Raw genomic sequence first — 23,893 nt, forward strand, 5'->3', positions numbered from 1 at the left:
ATCTGTTTTACTATTTTGGGATATTGTCAGTTACTTAGGACCTGGATTGGCCACTGCTAGAAACAGGATACTTGACTTGATGGACCTTCAGTCTATCCCAGTATGGGATATGCTTATGTTCTTGTGTAATGCACACTTAAAATGTGTGCACCTAGATTATACTGTAGAATTGTTGTTTGACTAACGTTTGGAGGCCAAAACATAAGAAACTGACAAACTTCTGGAAGTGAATAACAGGCATTTGCACTATTTCCACTAGAAAACTACAATTTCATTTAACACCAACTACCAACTTGTATTTATTTTCTTCTTGGCTTCACAAGAATCTAAGCCATAGGTTACAGAAGCACTGTAGCACCTGGCTGAGAAAAGTGAACACCACATTGTGATGCTACTTCAAAAGCAATCACACAATGCATCTGAAAGAGCAGTGCCTGAACCTCTCTGAACCACCAAACCTAGCCTAAGAAAAATGAACTAGGAACGAAATCAGTGAACCTGATATGCAGCCAGCGGCAATCAGCGTTTTGCTGACAACCACTGGCGTTTAACCCAGAAATTCAATACCGGGCCATGTCCAGGCTCCAGCACTGAATGTTCAGGCTCCAGCACTGAATTTCCAGGTACAGAGAGCCAGCTACAACAAAGCCTGTTAAGTGAGATATTTGGCACTTAACCAACTATGAAAAATAGCATAAAGGTAGGACTGTTTTATGCAGTTATCTTAACTGGTTAAATGGTAAAGAGTCATGGATTTGATATAATGCCTTTCTGTGGTACAACCAAAGTGGCTATATTATAGGTAGGTTCTCTCTCTGTCCCCAGTGGGCTCACAATCTAAAGTTTGTACAGGGGGCAACCGAGAGTTAAGTGACTTGCCCAGGATCACAAGTAGCTACAGTGGGAATCTAACCTAGTTACCCAGATTCTCAGCCCACTGCAACATTAGGCACTTAACCAGCTAAGTGCTAACTCCGTGCCCGGAATGCCTTCAGAGTAGCCTGTTTTGGTTCAAGTGCTAACCGGGCATTTTCAGTGGCACTATCTGGTAAAGTGGCGCTGAAAATGCCCAGTTAGCCCCAGACAGGCAATTTAAACAGCCAGGAGCCCCTCCTGGCCATTTAAATCATTTTGAGTATTAGGCCTAGTGTGTCCAATTTGTAGCACAAAGTACTGCCTACAATACCATATAGTATCATCTTTACACTTTGTTCTGTATTATGTATATGCCTCTCACTATGGGACCAATGCAGAAAGATATCACAGGCTACAGCACACCCTTAACGAGTTTAGCTACTCGTTAATGGCTGCTGTATGTTGAAAGGGCTAATGCACTGCCACACTAGACAGCACACAGAATATTAAAATGCATTCCCACAGCAGAGCTGTGCGTTGACATCTACATAAATACATAAGTATTGCCATACTGGGAAAGACCAAAGGTCCATCAAGCCTGGAATCCTGTTTCCAACAGTGGCCAATCCAGGTCACAAATACCTGGCAAGATCCCAAAAAAGTATGAAACATTTTATACTTATCCCAGAAATAGTGGATTTTGCCCAAGTCCATTTAATAATGGTCTATGAACTTTTCCTTTAGGAAGCCATCCAAACCTTTTTTAAACTCCGCTAAGCTAAACGCCCCTACCACATTCTCTGGCAAACGAATTCCAGAGCCCAATTACATGTTGAGTGAAGAAAATGTTTCTCCGATTCGTTTAAAATTTACTACATTGTAGATTCATCGCATGTCCACTAGTCCTAGTATTTTTGGAAAGCGTAAACAGACGCTTCACATCTACCCGTTCAACTCCACTCATTATTTTATAGATCTCTATCATATCTCCCCTCAGCCGCCTTTTCTCCAAGCTGAAGAGCCCTATCCACTTTAGCCTTTCCTCATAGGGAAGTCGTCCCATCCCCTTGATCATTTTCGTCGACCTTCTCTGCACCTTTTCTAATTCCACTATACCTTTTTTGAGATGCGGTGACCACAATTGAACACAATATTCAAGGTGCGGTCGAACCATGGAGTGATACAAAGGCATTATAATATCCTCATTTTTGTTTTCTATTCCTTTCCTAATAATACCTAACATTCTATTTGCTTTCTTAGCCGCAGCAGTACACTGAGCAGAAGGTTTCAACCTATCATCAACGACGACACCTAGATCCCTTTCTTGGTCTGCGACTCTAACGTAGAACCTTGCCTGACATAGCTATAATTCAGGTTCCTCTTTCCCACATGCATCACTTTGCACTTGCTCACATTAAACATCATCTGCCATTTAGACGCCCAGTCTCGTAAGGTCCTCTTGTAATTTTTCACAATCCTCCAGCGATTTAACAACTTTGAATAACTTTGTGTCATCAGCAAATTTAATTAGCTCACTAGTTACTCCCATCTCTGGGTCATTTATAAATATGTTAAAAAGCAGCGGTCCTAGAACAGAGCCCCGGGGAACCCCACTAACTACCCTTCTCCATTGAGAATACTGACCATTTAACCCTACTCTCCGTTTTCTATCTTTTAACCAGTTTTTAATCCACAATAGAACACTACCTCCTATCCCATGACTCTCCAATTTCCTCTGGAGTCTTTCATGAGGTACTTTGTCAAACGCCTTCTGAAAATCCAGATACACAATATCAACCGGTTCACCTTTATCCACATGTTTGTTCACCCCTTCAAAGAAATGTAGTAGATTGGTGAGGCAAGATTTCCCTTCACTAAATCCATGTTGCCTTTGTCTCATTAATCTATGCTTTTGAATATGCTCTGTAATTTTGTTCTTAATAATAGTCTCTACCATTTTGCCCGGCACCGGCGTCAGACTCACTGGTCTATAATTTCCCGGATCTCCTCTGGAACCTTTTTTAAAAATCAGCGTTACACTGGCCACCCTCCAATCTTCTGGTACCACTCTTGATTTTAAGGATAAATTACATATTACTAATAGCTCCGCAAGCTCATTTTTCAGTTCTATCAGTACTCTGGGATGAATACCATCCGGTCCAGGAGATTTGCTACTCTTCAGTTTGTAGAACTGCCCCATTACATCCTCCAGGTTTACAGAGAATTCATTAAGTTTCTCTGACTCGTCAGCATCAAATACCATTTCCGATACCCCACCCAAATCTTCCTCAGTGAAGACCGAAGCAAAGAATTCATTTAATCTCTCCGCTACGGCTTTGTCTTCCCTGATTGCCCCTTTTACTCCTCGGTCATCTAGTGGTACAACCGATTCTTTTGCCAGCTTCCTGCTTTTAATATACCTAAAAATATTTTACCATGTGTTTTTGCCTCCAACGCAAATTTTTTTTTCGAAGTCCCTCTTAGCCTTATCAGTGCTTTGCATTTGACTTGAAATTCCTTATGCTGTTTCTTATTATTTTCAGTCAGTTCCTTCTTCCATTTTCTGAAGGATTTTCTTTTAGCTCTAATAGCTTCCTTCACCTCACTTTTTAACCACACCGGCAGTCGTTTGGTCTTCCGTCCTCCTTTTTTAATACACGGAATATATTTGGCCTGGGCTTCCAGGATGGTGTTTTTGAACTGCATCCACGCCTGATGTAAATTTTTGACCCTGGCAGTCGCTCCTCTAAGATTTTTTTTTCACCATTCTTCTCATTTTATCATAGTCTCCTTTTTAAAAGTTGCTAACGTATTTGATTTCCTATTTATACTCACTTCAAAGCTAATATCAAATCCGATCATATTATGATCACTGTTATCAAGCGGCCCCAGCACCATTACCTCCCGCACCAGATCATGTGATCCACTAAGGACTAGGTCTAGAATTTTTCGTTCTCTCGTCGGCTCCTGTACCAGCTGTTCCATAAAGCTGTCCTTGATTTCATCAAGGAATTTAACCTCCCTAGCGTGCCCCGATGTTACATTTACCCAGTCAATATCGGGGTAATTGAAATCACCCATTATTATTGTGTTGCCCAGTTTGTTCGCGTCCCTAATTTCCTTTAACATTTCTGCATCCGTCTGTTCATCCTGGCCAGGCCGACGGTAGTACACTCCTATCACTATCCTTTTCCCCTTTACACATGGAATTTCAATCCATAGTGATTCCAAGAAGGTTTTGTTTCCTGCAGAATTTTCAACCTATTTGATTCAAGGCTCTCGTTAATATACAATGCTACCTCTCCACCAATTCGATCCACCCTATCACTACGATATAATTTGTACCCCGGTATGACAGTGTCCCACTGGTTATCCTCCTTCCACCAGGTCTCACAGATGCCTATTATATCTAATTTTTCATTTAGTGCAATATTTTCTAACTCTCCCATCTTATTTCTTAGGTGCCTGGCATTCGCATATAGACATTTCAAACTATGTTTGTTGATGCTATTTATATCATGCTTAGTACTTGACAGTATCAATTTGCAATCTTTTGTCTGATTTTTATTTTTAGGGACACCCGATCTACTACGGTCTCTTTTGCAACCTTATTATCAGGATACCCTATCTTCCCTGTTTTGGTGATATCTTTGAAAGATACCTTATCCTGAACAATGCGATTTTGAGCGACTGTCAGCCTTCCCCCCATTTCTAGTTTAAAAGCTGCTCTATCTCCTTTTTAAATGCTGATGCCAGCAGCCTGGTCCCACCATGATTAAGGTGGAGCCCATCATTTCGAAATAGGCTCCCCCTTCCTCAGAATGTTGCCCAGTTCCTAACAAATCTAAAACCCTCCTCCCTGCACCATCGTCTCATCCACGACTCCGGAGCTCTGCCTGTTTCTTGGACCCTGCGTGTGGAACAGGTAGCATTTCAGAAAATGCTACCCTAGAGGATCTGGATTTGAGCTTTCTACCTAAGAGCCTAAATTTGGCTTCCAGAACCTCTCTCCCACATTTTCCTATGTCATTGGTATCCACATGTACCAAGACAACTTGCTCCTCCCCAGCACTACCTAAAATCCTACCTAGGTGATGCGTGAGGTCCGCCACCTTCACACCAGGCAGGCAAGTCACCAGGCGATCTTCACATCCACCAGCCACCCAGCTATCTATATTCCTAATGATCGAATCACCAACTACAACAGCTGTCCTAACCTTTCCCTCCCAGTCAACACTTGGCGACATATCCACGAGTGGTCAATGCCAGAAACTTTATCACCAGGGAGAAATGCACCACATAGAAGGGGATGGAAAGGAAAGGAGGGAATGCTGCTCATGGATAGAAGGGAAAGGAAAGGGGGATATGTTGCTCATGGTGGTTTGCTTTTTCAGAAATATATATCTTTTCTAATTTTGTATTTAGCGGAGTATGGAACAAAATGCACTTCTGTTACTTTTACCAATATTTTTACTGCCTATAGAATCTGGCTTTCTTGGGGGGGGGGGGGGGGGGGTTTCCAGTTTTCATCTGTCCATGTTCTGCATGTGCGACCAAGGTGAAGGATTCTGCTGCCATATAATGTCTGTGTAGGAATCTGTAACAGTCCAGTTTGTTCCAGTTTCCCAGTAGTGGGTATATTGGTATACAAGGTGAGAAATACTCTGGTAGTAAGTCATATATCATATTTAATGTAAATACATTTATTGTGAAAAGAATTAGCATATTGGGATGAACAGCAAACATAGGGCTCTGTTTACTAAGAAGTTATTGGTGCGTTAACAGTTTTAATGTGCATTAACCATATATATGCCTACAATATCCCTATAGGCGCCTACATGGCTAGCGCATTAGAAGTAGGTGCGTTAAAAACACTAATGCACCTTAATAAACAGGGCCCATAGGTTGGCTATTGATAAGAGTGTGGCAAAAAAAAAATTAAAAAAATCAACCAAACCATTCTGCGAAACTCAATTGGCCATTTGGAATATATAAGTAAAGAATTTTATGTTTTAATATTATTTATAAATTGGTTGCTGCCTGCGCATATCATTTGTACCAGAACGTATAATACAGTTACATACATATCTATGGGTGTATTTTTTTTTCTTTTTTGAGAGCTCCCATTGTTAAACATTTACCAGAACACCACTGCCTGTAGGTCAGTGTAAACCCTACAAATGCTGCAGCTCATGTAACAATAAAACTATATATTGCATTATTATGAAGAGTGCTGTAGAATAACCCATGCTACATTTACTAGTGATATTGATCTGGTTTGGAAAAGCTTCTCTTTCACCCTCTCAGCTGTTTCTCTAATGACATATGTTCTCTGATGCACTGGAGGAATTAGATGACTGATAGTGCTCTAAATATCCCTCGTTATAGAGGGTTTCAGCCTGGGTTGCTTTTCCACTGCAACTCCCTTATTGATTCAGCCAAGGTGTGATCTTTCCTACTGGCCTGGCTTTGAGTTTAAAATCTTATCTCTGCTCTACACCTGGGTATTGTTTTGTGCACTCAGAGGATAATTTTATAACAAGACACCTGGTTTAGCAGGCAAGAAGACACCTATTTTGGTCCTATTTTGTAAAGGCACACAGGCATCTATGCATCTTTATTAAAGACTAGCGCAAATACTGCAACAATATCACTTACTACATTAAAGATGATGACATTACACCTGCTTGACAGCAGAATAAGCAAAAGAATGCATAAATTAACATTTTATAATCAACATATGTACTTCATGATTCAGCCCACACTGTGCCCAGCCCACACCCCCAGTAATGCAATTTTCAAACAAAACTTAAAAATCAATTCATGTCATTTAGTTTTGCCTATCAAGCAGTAATATGTTGGAATTCTCTTCATTTAAGAGTTAGATTGAAATCGTGTTATCCGAGATTTAGAAAACTAAATGTTGTACATTTCAGTTTTGAATTTTAAAATCTCTCTCTCTCTAGATATGTCTAGTGTTCTTACATTGTAATCCGCACTGAGCCAAATTTGGTTAGTAGTGGAATTATAACTAATTCACGCCAATGTACAGGTTTACACCCAACCTAATTTTATAAAAGCCATTTTACATGTATATATTGCAACATGTGCACTAAAATGACTTTATAAAAGTTACTTCCTTGAAGCAGACCAATCACATTTTGTATGTGCATTCTGGAGAGAGTCAAATCATATCTGGTTGTTCAAGCACAAACCCTGATGCCATCTGTACATCCCTTATGCTGAAATCCTTCCTTTACCAACTATTTTGCTAACGCACACAGTCCAATATTTGCTGTAATACTGTGGTGGCAGAATTTTGGATGTTGCATTCCCTTTCCTAGTCCTTTCTATGATTCTCTCTCTCTAATTCTGTAAGACAGCATCCACTCAAACACTAACCATAAGTCTAAAATAAAGCCTTAGGCCTATTACAAGCATCCTCAATTCATCCTGGAAAAGAAACTAGTTTTTCTTCCTTAAAATATCTTCCTTATAAACCTGGACCTTTTGTCTAAACTTGCTATTGAACTCGTGGATTTCTCAACTATTAACGTTCCAAGGGAAAATTAGGTTCTTACCTTGGTAATTTTCTTTCCTTTAGTCATAGCAGATGAATCCATTACGAGTGGGTTGTGTCCATCAACCAGCAGGGGGAGATAGAGAGCACTGAAAAACCATAGTGCCTCATGGCCAGCTAGCTCCATCTGCCTCTTCAGTATTTGAAGCTTCCAAAGCAGTGTTACACCGCAAAGCATAATAACATGAACTTTCCTCACAGCGGATGAACGCCCTAAAACTGGAGCTATAATTCAAAGGAGGGAATGAACTCATCCTCCTGTAACTGAACAGAAATCCTGAAGACTGTTTTCCAACTTCTCCCAATGAGGGAACATATCTACAGGAAAAACTGAACATAAAAGTAACATAAATCACATAATGAACCACTGAGGGAGGGCTCATGGATTCATCTGCTATGACTAAAGGAAAGAAAATTACCAAGGTAAAAACCTAATTTTCCCTTCCTTGTCATCAAGCAGATGAACCCATTACGAGTGGGATATATCAAAGCAATCTCTAGATAGGGTGGGAACAAGCCAAACCACGCACCAGCATTTGTGCTTCAAAATGCGCGTCTCTCCTGGCAGCCACATCCAGCCTGTAATGTCGGGCAAACGAGAGCTTAGAAGCCCAAGTAGCTGCACTACATATCTCTTGAAGAGAGAGTGCTCCAGTTTCAGCCCAAGAGGAAATCGCTCTTGTGGAATGTGCCTTAAAGGCTTCAGGCGGAGGCCGGCCAGATAGCAGATATGCTGAAAAGATAGCTTCTTTGAGCCAACGGGCTATAGTGGCCTTAGACGCTGGAGACCCTCTGCGCGGACCTGACAAAAGAACAAAAAGATGGTCAGAAGTCCTGAAGGCATTTGACATACGCAGATATTGCAACAGTGCCCTTTGCACATCCAGGAGGTGCAACTGCCCATAGGCTTCTGGAAACTCCTCTTTAGAAAAGGAGGCAAGAAAATAGGCTGGTTTAGGTGAAACGCTGAAACCACCTTAGGCATGAAGGAAGGCACCATACGAACCATTACTCCGGACTCTGAGAATTGCAGAAATGGGTCTCGACAGGACAGCGCCTGGAGCTCAGATACCCAATGTCATGGCCACCAAAGAGACCGTCTTTAAGGTCACATACTTCTCCGAAGCTCGCCTAAGTGGCTCGAAGGGCAAACACTGAAGGGCCTTTAAAACTAACCCCAGGTTCCAGGCCGGACACGGGACCCGCACGGGAGGACGGAGCCGAAGCACCCCTCTGAGAAACCGTGTCACATCCGGGCAAGCAGCCAGAGAGAGGCCAGCGACCTTCCCTCGAAAACATGCTAAGGCTGCCACTTGAACACGCAGGGAATTATAGGCCAAGCCTTTTTGTAAACCATCCTGCAAAAAGTCACGTATCGGTGAGACAGAAGCCCACATGGGTGTAATCGCTTTAGAAGCACACCAAGAGGCATATTTTCAAAGCACTTAGCCTTCCAAAGTTCCATAGAAACCTATGGAACTTTGGAAGGCTAAGTGCTTTGAAAATATGCCTCCAAGCCTCAAATTGGCGCCAAATCCTGGCATAAGCCACGGAAGTGGAACGCTTGCGGGCCTGTAGGAGCGTGGAAATGACTTTACTGAAATATCCCTTGTCTCTCAATTACGCCCTCTCAATAGCCATGCCGTAAGACCAAAGTGGCAGGCGTCCTCCATGGTCACCGGGCCCTGTGACAACAGGTTCGGTACCAGAGGTAACAGCAGGGGATCCTCTACCAACATCCGCCGGAGGTCCACATACCACGGCCTCCTGGGCCAATGAGAACCACCTCTCCTTGGTGGAGCCGAATCTGCAGGAGTACTCGCCCTATCAAGGGCCACGGAATCCAACCCTGCCGAGCAAGGATCTCTCCATCTGCTGTAGAAGCACGGGACTTTGGCATTTCTGCTTGACGCCATAAGATCCATTACGGGCTTTCCCCATTTGGCACATATCTGCAGGAATACTTCGTCTGCAAGTTCCCACTCCGCTGGGTCGATCTGATTCCTGCTCAGATAATTGGCTCTCGCCGTAGCATGCTGTCTGAGAGCCACCACTCCATACTGAGCCGGGGCGCAGAGAGCCACGTGAGTCTGCATTGATAATCCTGAGATATTGGAGACCACCGTTGAAGCAGGGAACACTGCAGAGGTCTCAGGTGCGTTCTCGCCCAAGGCACCACTTCCAAAGTGGCCGTCATCGACCCCAACAGCTGGACTATGTCCCAAGCTCGCGGGTGAGGCATCCTCAGGAGCAGACGAACCTGGTTCTGAAGCTTGCACCGCCTTTGCTCAGGTAGGAAGACCATCCCCGAGGCTGTGTCGAACCGGACCCCCAAATAGTCTAGATATTGAGAGGGGATCCGGTGACTTTTGGCTATATTGACGACCCAGCCCAGAGATTGCAGTACTGAGACCACTCTGGCTGTAACCTGATGACTCTCTTCTACAGAGTCTGCTCTGATGAGCCAGTCGTCTAGGTACGGGTGAACCCGGATACCCTCTCGCCTGAGAAAAGCAGCTACTACCACCATTACCTTGGAAACTGTTCGGGGAGCTGTGGCGAGGCCAAAAGGCAAGGCCCGAAACTGGAAACGTTTTCCCATCACCGCAAACGCAGAAACCTCTGGTGCGGGGGCCAAATTGGTATGTGCAAGTAAGCTTCTTTCAGGTCCAGAGACGTGAGAAACTCTCCTGGCTGTACCGCCGCTATGACGGAGCGCAGGGTTTCCATGTGAAAATGCTGCACGTTCAGAGACTTGTTGACTTCTTTTAAGTCTAGGATAGGCCGGAAAGACCCTCCTTTTCGCGGCACCACAAAGTAAATGGAGTAACGGCCAGAGCCGCATTCGGCGGGAGGCATGGAGGAAACCACCCCTATATGAATCAAGCCTTGCAAGGTCTCCACTACCGCTGCCCGTTTGGTGGCAGAACCGCATCGGGACTCCACAAACACATCTCTTATCGGGGCATTGAATTCTATTCTGTAGCCTTCTCTGATCAGGTCCAAAACCCACTGATCTGAGGTACCTTGGCCCACTCCTTGAGAAAGAGGGAAAGTCGTCATCCTATCACAGGAATCGAGGAGGGGGCCGGCGCACCATCATTGAGAGGGTCGCCCTTGAACTCCAGGTCTTGAGCCTGCTGAAACGGGCACGCGAAGTGAACCCAGCAGAATGCCCCGGGAAGTACCTTCTAGCTTCACGGAAGCGAGGTCTTTAAGAAGAGGGAACCGCCTGACCCTTAGAAGAAGGCTGCGGCCTATCCTCAGGTAAGCGCTGGGGTTTGGCATCCCCCAGGCCTTTCACAATTTTCTCCAACTCCTCACCAAAGAGAAGAAGGCCTTGAAAGGGCAACTTCACCAACCTTTGCTTATAGGCCATGTCAGCTGCCCAATGCCGTAGCCACAGAAGATGGTGAGCCGCCACCGCTACAGCCATCTGTTTAGCCGAAGCTCTGACCAGATCATAAAGGACGTCAGCCAAAAATGACAAGGCCGACTCCATCCGCGGTGCCATCTCAGGGCTGTTCCACTGCCTGTTGTAACCAAACGAGGCAGGCTCGGGCAGCTTAGCAGCTGCATGCAGACGCCCATAAGGATAGGCCTGAAATTTCAAAGGACCGTTTCATAGCTGCCTCCAGGCGACGGTCCTGCATGTCCTTCGGGGCAACTCCTCCTTCCACGGGAAGGGTAGTTTTCTTTGTCACAGCCGTGACCACAGCATCCACTTTAGCCACTGCTAAGCGCGCCAAATGCTCCTCACTTAGAGGGTATAATTGCCCCATAGCCCTGGCGACTTTCAAAGGCCCCTCAGGGTCAGCCCATTGAGCTGTGATAAGCTCTTGGATGGAGTCATGCAAAGGAAAGGCTCGAGCAGGCTTCTTAGTACTTGCCATTCTTGGATTACCGGAGGAGGTCTCAGTACTCCCAGGGCCTTCTTATAGAGAGGACCTGCAAGGCATCAGTAATAAGCGCTGGCAGCTCATCGCGGTGGAAAATCCTCACCGCGGAAGGATCATCTGGATCCGATGGCAATCCTGCACCTTCTTCTGGCTCTCTAGACCCCTCAGAGTTCTCACATCCCAACAACGGGAGGGGGGGGGTGCACCACTCTCTGAAGGGGAATCCACCCTTCTGCGCTTGTCTTGTCTTCCGGAGCTCTTTAAAAGTTATGCATTATGCAGCAATATAACAAATTCAGGGGAAAATGGCTCACCCTGGCCTCCCGGTTCCAGTCCGGGGGAAGCAGTTCTTTTATCAGCCTCCACACGAGGCGCCCCTCCAGGCTCAAACCCCTCCGGCCTCAGCGGAGGTCACGCTATGCTGTTCCAAAATGGCGCCCGCTGCCAGCTCGACGGAGCAGGAACATCGCTCGCCATGCTCGGGCCGGCTCTACCATCTGAAAAGCACGCCTTACAGAGCTCCGCTGCAGATTTTCACTTGCCACAAACGGAACAGCGCTTAACTTTCTCAGCTGCTATCGCCGAAAGCGGCGGACATTCAAAATGGTGGATTCGCGCCAAAATTGTCCCAAACGCGGGCCCTCCCCAGAGGAGCTACAAAATGCTCTTACCTCACCAGACCGAGTCTCCGAGCTCCGGTCACGCTGCACAATCAGAAGAAAACCTCTTTTCTGGGATCGCAACGCCAAAGCGCGACGCGACTTTTTTTTTTTACGCTGTGAGGAAAGTTTGAGGCAACAGCGAAAGAGGCAAATTTCCAACTCCGGAGGATCAGTAGCGTGGGAAAGGCAGGGAAAGGGCGAACCTATGTGCCTGCATCCACAGCATGGGCAAAGACAGGGACAGGGCTTGCCTATTTGTCTACTTCCACATCGGGGGACGGGTAAGGCAGGGAAAGGGCTAACCTATTTGTCTTTAAAGTGGGTTCCAAGATGGCGGCACGCAGGTGAGCGAGCTCTGAACTCCTCTGGGATCGACGTGCTGTAAAACGAATTCCTCTGAATTATGCCACATACTAAACGGAAGGGCAAGGTCCGGAATGTAGCCTCAACACCCCGGACCTCATCCCCACGTCAGCTGTTGATCGATCAGTTCACCTCGCAAACTTCTCTCCCATACGCCGTGAGTGAGCCCGCTGTCCACCAGATAGGGGAAACTCTGGAGGACTTGGGCCTTGAAGTCACGCTTTCTCCTCTGGCGCTTGAACCTCCGCCTCACCCAGAAAGACGCCAACTCCAGAGAGGTTCTACTGGGACCGAAGAGGTTGCCGTTATTGAGCCCCATATTGAGGCTGCTGGAATGGCTAAGCCAGATGGTTTGCAAGGGCCTGCGGGCCTAAGCATGGATTGGAAGCAATTAGATTCTGCTCCTGGCACGGTATCACTGGAGAACATATGGGTTGTTCTCCAACAACTGGCTGTGAGTGTGGAAAAATCTACTAAGGAACTTTCATCGTTAGTAAGTACAATGAACACTTTTTCTGAATCTCTGACTGGTATAAAAACAGAGTTTACTACTCAAATAACAAAGACTAATCAAGATGTAAAAAAGTTACAAGATCTTTCCTCAGAAATGATAAAAGACAAAATTATAATATCTAGAAAAATTGACCAAATCAAAAACTACAATCGAAGATTAAACCTGCGAATATTGAACTTTCCAAGAGAGATAGGGATATCAGCTCTGGATGCCTTTAAAAAATATCTAATTGAAATATTGAAATATTCTTCAGAATCTTTGCCTCCAGTTAATAAAATATATTATATAAGGAATAAAAGTTTTCCTGAAGGTGTGTCTACAACTGGTAAACCTATAAATGAGGTGGGAAGAACAACTTTAAATTTATCCGGATTGCTGGAAGTGACATTATAAGAACATTCAGAAAGAATGACTTTAATGGTGCAGTTCGTATTTCAGCAAGATGTTGAAGCTATAAAAAGATTGTATTTCCGGAAAATGAATGATTTATTCTATGGTAAAACAATACGTATATTTCAGGACGTTACAAAACAAACACAAGAAATTAGGAAAAAGTTTTTGAGTATGAGAAAAGAGACCCAGGAGCTTGGAGCCTCTTTCTTTTTGAACTATCCAAGTAAATGTGTAGTGAAATATGAAGGGTTAAAATATATATATTTCCAGCCGGAACAGTTAAGAGTGTTCATCGATTCAAGGAAGGTATAAATGTCCATGCTCTAGCAATTGGTTCAAACTGAATATTATAGGATAGATATTGCGTGTGAAGCCTGTTTTTCGGGGGGGGGGGGGGGGGGGTTATGTACTCCCCATATACTTTAGTAATGCCCCCCTCTTTTTTGTGATATTGTAAAGAGTATGTAGGACAGGCCCCAAAGGTACCCTGGGATAGGCCAGAATACCCCCGTTATAGGCAGGCATTCCCCAGGAAAAAACTAGAAATAAAGAACTACAACTCCCAGCCTGCCCCAAGGGAGACCGGGGATAAGAGAAACTATGTGCATTCCCAGGAGTCTCCAGAGGAGGGCCGCAGGGGAAGGAATAAGGCTGATTCTCCAACCTGGTGGAAGAGGTGGTGGAACAGGTAGGTGGAGAAAGAAGAGCCACCAAAGAGCTTTAATGAAAGAAAGGGTGAGCAGCTGGGAGAAGGGCGGGGCGAGGAGAATATGGATTGGGCTCCTGAGGAGAGGGAGGCAGAGAGTGAGCCTTGCCCTATGGAGTTGACTGAATCGGAGAACGCCCTGGAAGAGCCGATGGACTTTTCAGCTCTGGCTCAGCGAAAGCCCAGGAAGTAGCGGGGCCAAGCCGGGTCAAGCGGGAGGAGGTCAGATAGGAGTATGACTGACCAAGAGGGTGGGACCCTACGCTTTGAGCCCGCGCAAAGCCATTACTGGGTGTTTTGAAGCTTGGCTAAAATTGAACTGTGTTTTTGAAAGCCTAGCTGGACTGAGCTATGTTTTTGAAGCTTGGCTAGAACTGAACTGTGTTTTGGAAAACCCCGCTACACTGAACAGGGTGTTTTTTTTTCGTTTTTTTTTTTTATTATGTGCTGCTACTCTCCCCCAGGAGGGAGGGAGAGGCAGCAGCTGTGGAAGCCGGGACTGGGAAACTAACCGGCTTGAGAAAGGTGAACTATAACTGTGCTTTGTTTTGTGTTTTGGTGCCACAACTGAGGGAAGGAGGGAAGCCCCTCCTAGGCAATAAAAAGCTTCATTGTTCTGAGAAAAAAAAGGAGCAGTACTGGAAGGTGTGCTTCAGGTTGTGGAGATCTGCAACCGCTGAGAAAAGAGGATCCACTTTACAATATAAAAAAAGACATTAATGTTTTCTTAAATAATGTATCTAAGGGATGATGTAAATCCATTGAATTTTTGTCTGATTTTCTGAAACAAGATTTCTTGTATATGTTATGTTATTGGAAATTAATAAAAAAGTGGGCACCATCAGCCACAACACCCCTGCTACAACTGGCAAAAGCACAGGAGCCACCCCAGGCAGATTTTCTGAAGGAGCTTGAACAAGCAACAACCACCCTGCTGGGGAGAAAGAAAATACTGAAGAGGCAGATGGAGCTAGCTGGCCATGAGGCACTATGGTTTTTCAGTGCTCCCTATCTCCCCCCCCCCCCCCCCCCCCCCCGCTGGTTGATGGACACAACCCACTCGTAATGGATTCATCTGCTTGATGACAAGGAAACATCAGTTCTCCTCTTTATAAAAGAAAAGCTCCTTAGAAATCATGGAGCCTTCTTGGAATAGGACAAATCACATACTTGGGAGCAATTATATTAATTGCTTTTGAACATTCCCTGTTCCATACTGTCACTATATGTCACAATATTACCCCCTCAACTACATCCTCCAAGCTCAATAGATTTTCCATTAAACTTTCAGGCTCTAGACTTTGAACCTATCTTTTTGATAAGATCTTTATTATCTTCAATTATAATCAAAAAATGATCCAAGAAAGGAGAGAGAGAGAAATATATACTTTCCTGTTCTAAGTCTCCTGATAAAAGGAGATCAAGGGACTCATTTTCCAAAAAAAAAAAAAAAAAAAAATATATATATATATATATATATATATATATATATATATATATATATATATATATATGTCTTAAGGTGGCAGGAGGATGTTTTTCTCTCAAAAACATCCACGTTGCAATTTTTGACACCCCAAATTTCAAGGAGTCGTGTTGACAGTATGTTTTGGGTGAGACCTGGGAAGGACATGGGTGGCACCAAAAAAAAAAAAAAAATATATATATATATTTTTGCCTTCAACTCATTTATCCACACAGATGATGTATCAGTCTACTTACCATTTGACAAGGACCCAACAGAAATCCGACCAAAATAACTCAAGTAGCGAATGTCCTAGAATCCTGGGCAACTGCATTCAAATTAAAACTGAACAAAGAGAAAACACAATTCTTAATCCTCACATCCACCTACTGGAAGAACATCTTCCCCAGAATCACTCTAAATGGATACACCCACCCAATACGACAGCCTGAAAGTCCTAGAGATAACATTAGACAACAACAAATGTTGTAAAAAAAAAAATGTTCCAAACAATGTGGAAACTAAGACGCATAAGAGGCTACATTCCAGGAAAAGTCATCTGCATGCTTGTGCAAACACTAACCTTAGCACACCTAGACTACTGCAATGGAATCTAAGCCAGGTGCAAAGATCACATCCTAAGAAAATTACAAACGGCACAGAACACAGCCGCGCAGCTGATTCACAGAAAATCTTGCTACGACAGAGCCACACTACTACTCCAAGCCTTACATTAACTATGATACATATCAGTTTACTCTTTGAGCTTCGCATATCTATGCGCACAGAATTGGAACGCACTCCCGAAAGCCTTAAAAAAGCATGAACTACTTGTTCTGAAAACAACTCAAAACATTCTTCAAAACTTTCTTTTAAGGGGGACTGCAAAATAGACCTGTTAAATCGGATAATTCCTTGTTAACTTGACTTCATCTCACTAATATGTACTCCATCTCTCTTTCCTGCCACCCAACACGGAACATTTAATCAAATGTAACTACTCTATTTGGTTTGTAAGCAACATTGAAACAATGTCAATTGGAATATGTGGGATATAAATGCTGAAACAAATAATGGGACAAAATGAAAATGTCTAGGGCAAAACTTAAGACTTTGGCTAGATCTGTTTCAATCACGACTAAGTGACCAAAAGGTGCCCTAAATGACCACTGAAGGGATTAAGACATAACCCCCGTTACTCCCCCAGCCCCCTAAGATGTGATAGTATGTACCAGGCTCAGCTTCACATATGATGGTCATTCCTTTTAGAGCAGCAAGCAGGTCCCAGGAGTAGCCTAGTGGTCAGTGCAGTAAACCCAGGCCCATATCCCACCTAACTGGTACACTTGAGCCCTCCAAAAAAAACCACTAAATACCTACTGTATCTACATATAGACGACACCTGCAAACTTGAGAGCTATTATATAGTGTACAGTGGGTATTTTTCTGCTCCTGGAGGGCTCGCAATACAATATAAGGGGGTTATGGTAAGATATGTACCTGGGATCTTTTAAGTGAAGTCTACTGCAGTGCCTCCTAAGTTGCCACACTATTCTGTGTGGCCAGTCTACTATGAATGATGCCCCCCCCCCCCCCCACCCAAGACATTCATATGGCTGTTTTGGGGCGTTTGTTTCTTGGGCATTTTATTTTCCAAAATGGCTCTGAAAGAAAAATGCACAGAGCACAAAACACCTATGAAAAAAAGGCAATTTTCAAACCAAAGAGACAGACTTTTTCATGTTCAAAAATGGCTATGTTCACCACTCGATTTTTATACGTTTCTAGCAAAATGTCCAAAATCGGACTTAGACATTTTATCAAAAATGCCACTCCAAATGTGTGACTTGCCTGAAGAATGCCAATAATCTGACAAAACCGAAGACTCAACATAGCACCAATAATGAAGCTGCCTGCCTGGAAAATAATGAATATGTATATTCAAATTCTATTAACCCTTTAGTGTCCAATCTGTTCCCATATGGCTTATTACGGGAACATTGAACACTAAAGGGTTTTTAAAACATCAATTTGAAGAGCCTAAAAGACATTGTCAAGAAGTCAGTCTAATAATAAATCAAGCAAAACGCTGCAATCACTCGAACCCTGGTTTTTGTGGAAGGGGAATGCTAACCAAAATGAAAGTCCTAACATCACCACCACCAGTTTTGTCTCAAAACAAAGAAACAGAATTTGGTTACTTCAAAGCTTCCATATAATATATACCACGTTTCATTAAAAAAAAAAAGAGAAGTCCAATTTCATTGTTTAATCTATTGGTGTAAACATATGCAACCTGTAAATCCATCTCCGTTCACATCATACCAAAAGTTAATCTAAATTGCCATTTTGCAAATGTGGTTGCAGACACAACCCACGTAAATACTAACTCATTAAAGGAGTATCTTTTGTCCACACAACGAGCAACAATAGTATCCTCTGCGCTCGCCTTCCATGGACAGCATCTATGTTCATTCTTATCTTTAAGGGCTCATCTGATCAATGTAAGCCATTACTTGAAAGCACTATATTACATGTACTATCTTCAGTGTGTCACAACTGCTCACAAAATTAAGTCCAATACAGAGGACATTTCAAGCCTGGTGAATATCCTACTATGTGCTTTAGTACTTAATAAGCTGACTTAACTCAATGGCCTCTAATGCTTCATACCCTCCTTAAAGCAGAAAAAGGCAAAAAAAAAAAAAAAATACTAGAAATACCATGAACTGCCAGTGTCATAAAATAACAAATTCCAAACTTAAACAAGCAGTGTACTGTGTATTCCTCTGTAGACTAAGTGACAGGTAGCAAATGTTCCCTCTACACATGTGATGCCCATTTATATGCATATGTGATACTGCTTGTAGGATATCTTATGTCACAAATCTAGAAGCCACGATAGCTTGATCTTCAATTCTGATCTGTTGGAATGAAGGACGATGAGAAAATGCTCCACTGGTAAATACATTCTTTATGCTGGCAATGATGAAAATTAAATACACAAGTGAAACAGTAAGAGCCAGTCCAGCAGAGATAAGGGTGTGACAGCAGTTGGAGAAGCATGTCTAATGGAAGTATTTCCAATCCATCTGTGTGTGTGCGCACATGTGTGTGTTTGTGTGGGTGTCTCTCTCTCTCTCTGTATCTGGGAAAGAGAACAGGAGAAAAGCAGTTTGAAAGGAGCAATTCACTAATTACTGTTTCAGTATCTCTGTTTCTATGCTGCAGATGCTAAAACAAACAGTTTCTTCTTAGAAATGCACTGGGGCCATTTGGGAGGCACTTTCTCTGTTACCTCTGGGTCCGATATGACCTATGTTAAGGTTCAATATATTTTCACTGGATTTCCCAATGCAAATTCTGGACCATTCCATTAAGTTTTTGGAGATTTATATTTCCCTCAGACAAAGACACTCACATCCCCTTATGTGTACTTTCTTTCCAACAAAACCAAGAAATAACAAAGAATCCTTAGTTACAAGGATGTAAGCATGTAACCTGGAATTTGATTTGCTCTGCAGATGGGCCTCAGGGTCTTCATATGGCAACATATTCTGCATTTAATTAAAACGAGTCAATTATTTGAACATAAATGTAGAACAGACTGCATATTATGCATGGTGAAAAAGATTCAGAATGTGCCTGTTTTGTTAAATACCACATTAATGTAAGGACACCTTAAGCAATAACTCATTTTGCATTCAGTAAAAATGATAACAGCTATAACACTTAGTATTTAAGCAATACCACTGTGTAATTTAAGTCAAAAACATTCAACAGATGGTCACCAATATAATTTGCAGCTTTCTTAAGACATTTCTCACTATCTTTGATATTTGCTGATGCATTTAGTTTAAGGTTTAAACATGAAATAAGCATTCTGCATGGATATAAAGGGTTTTAAATAGCTGCTCAGAAGCATCTTTTCTCTATGAATAGTTAGATATTTTCTTCTTTTAGGAGCAGAACGCAATTACCAGCTCCTGAAATTATCAAGTACCGTATTTTTCGGACTATAAGACGCACCGGACCATAAGACGCACCTAGGTTTTAGAGGAGGGAAATAGGAAAAAAAAATTTTCCTTTTTCCCTCCTCTAAAACCTAGGTGCTCCGGTGCGTCTTGTCCGAGTTCGGGATCACCCTCCCCTACTCACGTCACGCGATGTTCCCTGGTGGTCTAGTGACGTCGGGGCAGGAAAGAGCCCCCTCTTTCCTGCCCAGCGCGCTGCTCTCCGTCCTCCTGTATGCTGCCTGACGGTCTCGGCGAGATTCAAAATGGCCGCCGAGAATTGACGTCTCGGCGGCCATTTTGAATCTCGCCGAGACCGTCAGGCAGCATACAGGAGGACGGAGAGCAGCGCGCTGGGCAGGAAAGAGGGGGCTCTTTCCTGCCCCGACGTCACTAGACCACCAGGGAACATCGCGTGACGTGAGTAGGGGAGGGCGATCCCGAACTCGGGGGGAGGGCGATCCCGAACTCGGACCTCGCTACCTTCGGACTATAAGACGCACCCCCCATTTTCCTCCCAAATTTGGGGGGAAAAAGTGCATCTCATAGTCCGAAAAATACGGTACTAACTACGTATTTGAAGGTGAAAAAAAATTAATTATGAATTATTTCAAATTCATATTCTCAAAATGAAAAAAAGGTCTTATTCTGAAGTTCCAGAATGAATTATTTCTGCAACTAAATGGAGATATAAGATATAAAATAAATATAACCCAAAATGTAATGTTTTGCAAGTCATAGGTGGCAGCAGCTCTTGAAGTTTACCCAGGAGAACTTTGAAACCATTTCAATTTTGCTTTGTATATGTATTCATAGTTGGACATTTCTACAGCAACAAGGCAATTATGTTCTAACCTGATAATTTTCTTTCCTTTAATCATACCACACCAGTCCAGACTAATGGGTTGTGTCCATCTACCAGCGGAAGGAGACAGAGAAAATAGTTCCAAGTAAACCGCCCCTTAAGGGTATCGTGCAGCCTGGAATGGTGCTCTGAAGTCTAGAAGAAAACACAGTTAATACCAAACAGGCAAACTCTTGGAGCCAATATGCAGAACCTCACTGTTCCTAATTGGCCAAAGGCAACTGCAACCTACCCTCACAGTAAAGTAAGCAGGAGGGAAAGATCCATACTGAGTTTGCCCAAGCACAGAGATCTACCCCTGAATCTGGGGAAAGAACTCCGTGATCCCAAGTAACAGGAGATGTACAGAGCTGGCACAACAACAAGTGGCAGGAGATTGAATAGAGAAGATGAAGTAGGCAGTACTGTAGGACATCCCAGCATACTGAAGCGTCGTGGAACAGCCAGGGATACCTAAAGGAAACAACACTCTGACAGACTTTAGCCAGGGAGGGGCATCTGGACTTGTCTGATATGATTAAAGGAAAGAAAATTATCAGGTAAGAACATGATTTTTCCTTCCTTGTCATCTATACCAGACCAGTCCAGACTAATGGGATGTAGCAAAGCAGTTTCCCAAGGGGGGGGGGGGGGGGGGGGAGAAAAGAAGAATGCAGAAGGTTGAAAAATCAACAAAGCTATACGCACAGCAAAAACCTGATCAGCAGAAAAGGATTCGAATATCCGAACCACCAGGCTACGAAAATGGAACAGAGTTAGACACTAGAAAAGGAACTGAAGCTGTAGGACGTAAAACAAACGTCCTGAGCAAAAGAAAAATTACATACCCCTGTCCCGAGAGTAGTAAAAGAAGCAACAAAAGATACTCATGCCAAAGGACCCTCTTTGGAAGGAAGGCAACAGTTGTATCTTAGCAACAAGGAGAAGAACTCTCTCCTAGACCAGGATCCACTTCTCCAAACAAAGACTAACTCCCAAACCTGCCAATCTGCCTTGAGTCCAAGATGGTCGGATGAAGCGACCCTAACAAGTACTAGAAGTATGCAACCCCAAACAGTACGCCAAACTTGAAAGGAAGCAAGGCCCAGGAACCACCCAGACCCGCGCCTAGTAAGAGAATCAAACTCCACAGAACAAGAAGAGAGAGTTGAGAGAACCAACTAACTAGAGCGCTAGTCTCTCCAGGAGAACCATGAAGAAAAAGGCAGCAGCATACCAGGGTACAACCGTAGAAAGAGAGTACTCCTCAACCACCTCGCTCTGGATTTAGGGATGAAAGAACAGAGCCAAGAGAACACAAGGAGAAAAAAGAAAGAGTCAAGAGCCACACTGTGGAGAAAAGACCCCCAAGGTGCCAAGTAGCCACAAAAGAAGCTGAGACTAATTCAAATTCCAGCAATGGAGAAGCTTCTCACCAGCCACCAAGAGGCTATGGCAAGAAAAGGTGCCACGGGAATGGTAGCTAACAGGAGACAAGACAGCCTTGTCTAGCAATCTAAACTGCGGTATGCCACAGCTGCTGAGAAGTTATTGTATCCAACCCGCAGAAAAAAGCTGGGGTTGACCGACAAAGTATAACAGTGCCCAACAGGCAAAAGTGAAAATATGCTCCACAGTCAGAGACTGAACTGTGCTCAAGGGACAGAAAAGAAGCTGTGCTCATCAGGCAGAGTAGGATCCATGCTCAACGAGAACTAATGGATTTGCAGTCAAAGCACACAAACTGAGCCACACACCATGGGAAGAGAAAAAGTTGCACACCTCTGACAAAGATAGAAATGCACTGAACAAGCAGAGAAGAAGCTGAGAGTAACAGACAGAGGATGAGTAGTGCCCCACTGAAAGAGCTGGATGTTAAGAGGTACCTGCAGAACTGAAGCTGCGATAGCGATAGAACTGTGTATAAAACGCTAACAAGGAGCTGCACTCCAGACGCCGGGAAGGAGCTATGCTTCCTACACAGACATGAAGCTGTGTAGCACCTGCAGACACAGAGCTGTGCTCCACATACCACCCTGGAACTTCACCCAATTTGCAGAGAAGAGTTGTGCTAAACACACAGAGATGGAGCTACACTCAACGAGCGGTGGAGCTGCGCACTGCACGCAGACAGGGAGCTGCATTCCATACGCAAAGAGAGAGCTGCATGCCATACACAGACAAGGAGCTGCATTCCACAGGCAGACACAGAGCCGTGTTCTACACGCAGACACAGGACTGCGCCCCACACTGAGACCTGCAGAGAAAGAACTACACTCAACATGTGATAATGGAGCTGAGTTCAACATGCAGAGGTGAAAGGTTGCAGAATAAGCAGCGAAGGAACTTCACTCAAAATGCCATGATAGAGCTGTCCTCAACATACATTGATGGAGCTAAAGCCAACCTAGAACTGTGGAACTGTGTCCAACATGCAGCAATAGAGCCGTGCCCAACGTGTGGCGGTGGAACCATGCCCAACATGGAATGGTGGAGCTGCATGGAATAATGGAGCTGCGCTCAACAAGCAAAATGCATAGATGGAGCCCCGTGGAACAGCCAGAGAAGAAGGTGCTGCCAGGAGGCCAACAGGAAAAGAGCACAACTTGTGGAAATGTAGACCTGGCGCTGCACTCCCCTGGCCCACAGGGAATAAAACTACAAGATGAGAAAGCCCGTGCCCCGAGAGACACTCTCGGCCTCCAAGTGGTCTCTGAGCTACAACGTTCGCCTTCCTAGAAAACCGATACGAAGCAACAGTCAACGTAGAGAAAGAACTCCCGCCAAGAGGGAGGTAAGCATCACAGAGCTGGAATCCTCAGACCATAGGGAGCAAAATGCAGCCGTAAGGCAGTGAGAAAGAAACAACTCTCGCCAGGCCAGGAACAAAGAGGAAGCTGGCCACTAACACCAAACTGAGGAAAAACAGCTAAGGGAGAGTCAAACTCCAGACCTAGAACAGAGCCACTTCCCTGCCGAAAAGAAGAGAAAAGCGCAGAGCTATGAGGCGATAATCCAGATGCACAGCAATAGACCTGCTCAGCAGGAAACAACTGCACCCCTTACAGAAAAAGGAAGGAATGCTAAATGTGCCAGGAGAAAGGCGCCTGAAACTAGAAAAGGCAAAATCCGCCTGTGCCAGGCTAAAACTCCCACCCGAAAGCAAGGGAAGCAAGGAAGAGCTGTGGCAAACTAGTCCTAAAAAGGCACATTCCCACAAAGAGCCACTGAACTGAGTCCAAGCAAAAGACTGGCAAGAATGGCGCTCCGGAGGGTACTCAGAAGAGGGATTTGAGCTAGCAGTTGCACACCAAGGGCAACTCGGACCCCTGCCAGAAGGAAAGTACCCTGCAGACAAACCAGAGCAGACAGGAGGGATCCATGGGACGGGAGAACCTCCATAAGGGAGGGAGGAAAAACTGCTGTGAAAACAAGAATCAAATAGCAGGGGCATTTCAAGCAGGATGCCTGAAGCAGCAGAGACTGGACAGTCTGAAAAAGAACTGACCAACAGTCGCGTAAGACTGATAGGAATTAAAAAATAGCCCTGGACTAAAAAGACCGAGCCTGCAGCCAAACGAAGCCAGCGAGAGACTTCC

At 44.2% G+C, this 23,893-nt stretch overlaps 1 protein-coding gene across 2 annotated transcripts in view; it reads right to left on the reverse strand.

Annotated features, from left to right (window-relative positions):
• JPH1 (junctophilin 1) overlaps window positions 1-23,893 on the reverse strand; it is a 284,417-nt gene that overhangs the window by 204,627 nt on the left and 55,897 nt on the right. The window contains exon 2 of one of the 2 annotated variants that reach the window (XR_003943505.1): window positions 15,695-15,782. The exons of the other annotated variant lie outside the window; for it this stretch is intronic. The gene's annotated coding sequence lies outside the window, so the exon portion shown is untranslated. The remainder of the gene's footprint in view (window positions 1-15,694; window positions 15,783-23,893) is intronic. 2 annotated transcript variants of the gene reach the window in all.

This window comes from Microcaecilia unicolor, chromosome 1 (genome assembly GCF_901765095.1).
Source record: "Microcaecilia unicolor chromosome 1, aMicUni1.1, whole genome shotgun sequence".
Taxonomy (NCBI): Eukaryota; Metazoa; Chordata; class Amphibia; order Gymnophiona; family Siphonopidae; genus Microcaecilia; species Microcaecilia unicolor.